Source organism: Portunus trituberculatus, chromosome 12 (genome assembly GCF_017591435.1).
Source record: "Portunus trituberculatus isolate SZX2019 chromosome 12, ASM1759143v1, whole genome shotgun sequence".
Taxonomy (NCBI): domain Eukaryota; kingdom Metazoa; phylum Arthropoda; class Malacostraca; order Decapoda; family Portunidae; genus Portunus; species Portunus trituberculatus.
Genome location: NC_059266.1, coordinates 6,266,621 through 6,273,038, shown reverse-complemented (window position 1 = coordinate 6,273,038; position 6,418 = coordinate 6,266,621).

Genomic DNA, 6,418 nt, shown 5'->3' with positions numbered 1-6,418 from the left:
ACACACACACACACACACACACACACACACACACACACACACACACACACACAGTTATGTAATATGAAGAGGTGTATGTATGTATGTATGTATGTATGCAATTATTTATGTTTCTTTTATAATTTTATTTGGTATTTTTTTTCTTTCTACTTCATTATAATTTTCATCATCATCATCATCATCATCATCATCATCATCATCATCATCATCATCATCATCATTTATCTCTGCAAACCCTCTTTATTTATTTATCTTTTCATTTATTATTTACATTTATCTTGACAAATATAACTTCTTTCACATTTGTAAGATAAATTCACTCATACATCATTATTCACCACCACCACCACCACCACTACCACCATTACTACTACTACTACTACTACTACTACTACTACTAATAATAATAATAATATTTTCTTATATTTCAGGTAAGTAACACACCTTGCAAATTGCCGTTGTTGTTGTTGGTGCTGTTGCTGTAAAGGTAAGTGTGTTGTTTATCTGTTGTCAAGGTAAGAGAGAGAGAGAGAGAGAGAGAGAGAGAGAGAGAGAGAGAGAGAGGTATTAAGTGAAGGAGAGATGAGAGGATGGAAGGAGAGGGAGGAAATATCTGAAGGAGAGAGGGAGAAGAAAGGGTTGCAGAGAGAGAGAGAAAGAGAGAGAGAAGGAAAATTTCTAAAGAAGAGAAAGGAGGGAAGAAGGAAAGGAGTGCATAGAAGGGGGAGGAAAAAAAAAGGAGGAAGAGAAAGTATAGAGAGGAGGAAAAAACGAGAGGAGGAAAAATGGAGACAAAGTTAATAGGATGAGAGGAAGGGAGAGAGAAAAAAGTGAAGGAGGCGGTGAAGGAATGAAGGCAAAAAATAATGGAAGGTTAATGGGAATGAAGGAGAGAGAGAGAGAGAGAGAGAGAGAGAGAGAGACGAAGAAAAATGAAAAAGAATGAAGGAATGAAGGAATAAAAGTAAGATAAAATAATGAAAGAGAAAGAAAGATGAAGGAAGAAAGAAAATAAAGAAAAAAATAGAAAGGGAAGGAAAAAATGAAGGAGAATGAAAGAAGGAAGAGGAAGAAGAGGAAAGGAAGTGAAGGAATGCAAAAATTATCCTTCCCTTCTTCTCTCCTCCTTCCCTCCTTCCCTCCTTCCCTCCTTCCCTCCCTCCTTTCTCTCCACCTGTACCCGCAATCTCTCCTCCATTCCTCCTCCTTCCCCTCCATTTCTTCCCTCCCTCCCTCCAATCTTCTCATTAGTTCATCTCTTCCCTCCAATCTTTCCTCCATATCTTCTCTCCATCTCTCCAACCTCTCCTCCAATTCCTCATCCTTCTCTCCATCTTTCTCTCCATCCCTACAATCTTACCTCCTTCCCTCCAATTTTCTCTCCAGCCTCTTCATTTCTCTCTCTCTCTCTCTCTCTCTCTCTCTCTCTCTCTCTCTCTCTCTCTCTCTCTCTCTCTCTCTCTCTCTCTCTCTCTCTCTCTCTTCTTCTCTCTCTTCTTCAATTCTCTTTATTCTTCACTTCTCTTTATTTATTCTCCTCCTCCTCCTCCTCCTCCTCCTCCTCCTCCTCCTCCTCCTCCTGTCCTTCATCTATCCTTCACGCCTTCCTTCTCTCCCTTCCTCCTTCTCTCCTTTCCTCCTTCTCTCCTTCCATCCCTCTCTTCCTCCCTCCTTCCCTCCCTTCACTCTTCACTACCTTTCCTCACCTCTGTTTTCCTTCCTTCTCTCCACTCCTCCCCTCTCCTTCCTTCCTTCCTTCCTTTCCTTCCTCCCTCCCTCCCTCCCTCCCTTTCCTTCCTCCCTCCCTCCCTCCCTCTGCAGTGTCATTTGATGTTTCTTCCTTCTGGCACTCTCTCTCTCTCTCTCTCTCTCTCTCTCTCTCTCTCTCTCTCTCTCTCTCTCTCTCTCTCTCTCTCTCTCTCTCTCTCTCAGCTGTTTAACTCGTAGGTCAAAGTGCATCAGTCTGACCTCCTCCTCCTCCTCCTCCTCCTCCTCTTTTCTTTTTAGGTCTCATCATCTTCCACCTCCTCCTCCTCCTCTTTCTCCTCCTCCTCCTTCTTCTTCGTCTTTTGTTTGTCTATATTTATTATTGTCTTCTTTCTTTCTTTCTTTCTTTCTTTCTTTCTTTCTTTCTTTCTTTCTTTCCTTCCTTCCTTCCTTCCTTCCTTCCTTCCTTCCTTCCTTCCTTCCTTCCTTCCTTCCTTCCTTTCTTCTTCTTCTGCATAACATCTTCACCCAGCTTCCTTCTCCTCCTGCTCTTGTCCCTCCTCCTCCTCCTCCTCCTCCTCCTCCTCCTCCTCCTCCTCCTCCTCCTCCTCCGCACTTTCACCCTTGCTAACCTATTTTTTTGTGTACCCTCTCTCTCTCTCTCTCTCTCTCTCTCTCTCTCTCTCTCTCTCTCTCTCTCTCTCTCTCTCAACATCTCCCCAACCATCTCCTCCTCCTCCTCCTCCTCCTCCTCCTCGTCTGGGTGTGGATGAGTCATGGGTGAGTCATGTGGATCTTCCCCATGATCCATCTCTTCCTCCTCCTCCTCCTCCTCCTCCTCCTCCTCCTCCTCCTCCTCCTCCTCCTGCTCAAGTTTCCTCTGTCTTTCTTCCTTTTATTGTTTTCCTAGTTTGTATATCGTTATTTATATCTATTTCCTCCTCCTCCTCCTCTTCCTTTTCCTCTTCCTCTTCCTCTTCTTTTTATTTCTTCTTCTTTTATTTTTGTTTACTTCTCTTACTTTAGTATATTTTACTTATATTCCTCCTCCTCCTCCTCCTCCTCCTCCTCCTCCTCCTCCTCCTCCTCCTCCTCCTCCTCCTCCTCCTCCTTCGTGACGCGCCAGCAGGGGGGATTTGGGTGACTGAAAGAAGGAGGACAAGGAGGAGGAGGAGGAGGCGGCGAAGAAGATTAAATAATGTGGGTTGTCATGTATTCCCCTATTCTCTCTCTCTCTCTCTCTCTCTCTCTCTCTCTCTCTCTCTCTCTCTCTCTCTCTCTCTCTCTCTCTCTCTCAAATTGGGTGGTAAGTTACAGTCACTTGCAGCTTGAGAGAGAGAGAGAGAGAGAGAGAGAGAAATAATGCTGGTGTTTGTTTACATTAAAAGCACATTTTTTCTTTTTTTATTTTTCTTTTTCTTTCTTTTTTCTTTCTCTCTTTCTTATCTTTTTTATTTCTCCTTTCAAACTTTCCTTTTTTTTATCACAGTAGATGAAATAGGACACTTTATCTTCCTCTTCCTCCTCCTCCTCCTCCTCCTCCTCCTCCTCCTCCTCCTCCTCCTCTCCTCCTCCTCCTCCTCCTCCTCCTCCTCTTAAAGGTTCCCACGCTAATTAATTTTAATCAAGTGTATATTTTTCCCTCTTCTTTTTCTCTCTTTTTCTCTCTCGTAGAAGAAGAAGAAAGAAGAAGATGAAGAATGATGATAGAAATGTCACAGATGATATGTGTCTGTCTGTCTGTCTGTATGTATGTATGTATGTATGTATGTATGTGTATGTATGTATGTGTGTGTGTGTGTGTGTCATGTTTGTTTTCGTGTCCGTGTGTCTGTGTGTCTGTTTATCTTTGGTTTCTCTGTGTGTCTCTCTCTCTCTCTCTCTCTCTCTCTCTCTCTCTCTCTCTCTCTCTCTCTCTCTCTCTCTCTCTCTCTCTCTCTCTCTCTCTCTCTCTAACTCAATTCGTTCCTCTTTTTTATTAAGACGTGATCAAAGTCAGCCCCCTTCCTCTCTCTCCCTCTCCTCTCCTTTTCCTCTCCCTCTCCCACTCCCTCTCCCTCTCCCTCTCTCTGAAGGATCTCACGTCTGCCATCCTTTCCTTCCCACCCGCCTGTCTCTCTCTCTCTCTCTCTCTCTCTCTCTCTCTCTCTCTCTCTCTCTCTCTCTCTCTCTCTCTCTCTCTCTCTCTCTCTCTCTCTCTGATTATTCCATTTTCCATCATCTATTCCATCTTTCCTTCCCTTTTTCGTCCCACTCCCGACACACACACACACACACACACACACACACACACACACACACACACACACACACACACACACACACACTTATAAGGGTGATACTGTAGCCTATATATCACCCTAACACTTCCTTATACGCCTCTATACTTTATATGGGTGGTGGTGGTGGTGGTGGTGGTCAGGAAAGCCGTGTTTGGTAGTTAAAGGTAACACACACACACACACACACACACACACACACACACACACACACACACACACACACACACACACACCTGCTTTGAGTCCATATTTATTTTATATTCCTGGTATTGAGAGAGAGAGAGAGAGAGAGAGAGAGAGAGAGAGAGAGAATCGGTAAGGTCTACATTCCTTTACTGTGTGTGTGTGTTTGTGTTTGTGTGCGTGTGTGTGCGTGTTCGTGCGTGTGTGTGCGTGCGTGTAGGTGCGCGGCTGGGTACACTTTAATTGCGTCCGTTAATTGCCGCCCGTGCAGGTGTGGGCGCCGAGGCGTTGCCGGGGGATGGAGGATGGGCGGGAGAGAGGAAAAGAGAAGGAGGAGGAGGAGGAGGTGATTGGGAATGGGATGAGAGAGAGAGAGAGAGAGAGAGAGTAGGAGATGGAGAAGGATTAAGAGGAAGAGGAGGAGGAGGAAGAAAGGCAATGTTGATAGGGAGGAAGGAGTGAGATAAGGAAGGGTAGAGGAAGAGGAAGAGGGGAAAAAGAGGGAAATGCCACAGGGAATAAGAAAAATAGGAAGGAATAAGAAGGGGAAGATAATATGAAAAGAATGCAAAGGAGGAGGAGAAGGAAGAGGAAGAAGAGGAGGAGAAGGAGAAGTAAGAGGAGGAGGAGGAGGAGGAAAAGAAGAAGAAAAAAATCAACAACTTGTAATATATTAATGCAAACACGTTCTCTCTCTCTCTCTCTCTCTCTCTCTCTCTCTCTCTCTCTCTCTCTCTCTCTCGATAAGAAAGCCTCGTTAGCAGATAATGGACAGGAATGTAAATAGAAAAGAGAGATAGAAAAAAGTGAGTGAGAGAGAGAGAGAGAGAGAGAGAGAGAGAGAGAGAGAGAGAGCGAGCAATGGACAGTGACACACAACATCCTTCCCTTTCCCAATACCCCTCTTCCTCTCTCTCTCTCTCTCTCTCTCTCTCTCTCTCTCTCTCTCTCTCTCTCTCTCTCTCTCTCTCATTACGTAACATAAAAAGCCAGCGGAAGGAGTGCCTAGTGAGAGAGAGAGAGAGAGAGAGAGAGAGAGAGAGAGAGAGAGAGAATATTACTATCTTACTTTCTTACACTTGCTTCCATTCCTCTCCTCCTCCTCCTTCCCACTACTACTACTACTACTACTACTACTACTACTACTACTACTACTACTACTACTACTACTACTACTACTACTACTACTACGACTACTACTACTACTACTACTACTACTACTACTACTACTACTACTACTACTACTACTACTAAATAATAATAATAATAATAACAACAATAATAACACTTTAAAGGGACGCCATGTTAGTGTCGTTCCTTTAAGGGTCTCAGTTCATCCCTTCAGTTTTTCCTAGTGACCTTTATTTTGCAGGAATGGTGTTGCCTGGTGTTGCGGGGGTGGGGAGGGATGAGGAATTCTTTTTGGAGGGTGGTAGTTGTTGGGGGTTTCAGGGAGGCAGGGGCAAAGAGGGGGCGCTACTGACCTTTTCGTGAAATGTAAAGGAACCAGGGAAGATCTTAAAGCTAAAGGAACCACAGGGCTTAAAGTTGTGTTGAGGAGAGAGAGAGAGAGAGAGAGAGAGAGAGAGAGAGAAAGGGACCACTGTGATAAAAAAATAGATAAAGTGAATAAATGTGCAGATATAAATGAAGGAATGATAGAAATGTGAAAATATGAATGAAAAAATGTCTAGTGTATGTAGCGAGGGAGAGAGAGAGAGAGAGAGAGAGAGAGAAGGGACCACTGTGATAAAAAAAAAAAATAGATAAATAAAGTATAAATGTGCAAATAAATGAAGGAAAAATATAAATAGAAATATAATAATGTAAATGAAGAAAAATGAAGTGGTGCAGTGTAGTGAACAGCAGCAGTGACACACAGTACGTACAAAAGAAGTGATGTTTACGTGGTCTGTGGCGCCTCAGTGGTGTTGTGGGGAGGAGGAAAGGGACCACTGTGATAAATAAGTAGATAAATAGATGAAGTGAATAAATGAATAAATAAATAAAGAAATAATGTAATATTGATTAGAGTTACATGAATATTATTGAACAGGTAGATAAGATGAATAAAGAAGATAAGTGAATGAAGCAGGGAACAAGAAAATGAGTGAGATGAATAAATAGAACGAGGATATAGATTATTAAACTTGTAAATAGATAGATAAGGTGTTTTAAGTAGAGATGGTGTAAGGTTAGGTTAGGCTAGGTTAGGTTAGGCTAGATTAGGTTAGACACTGTGGATA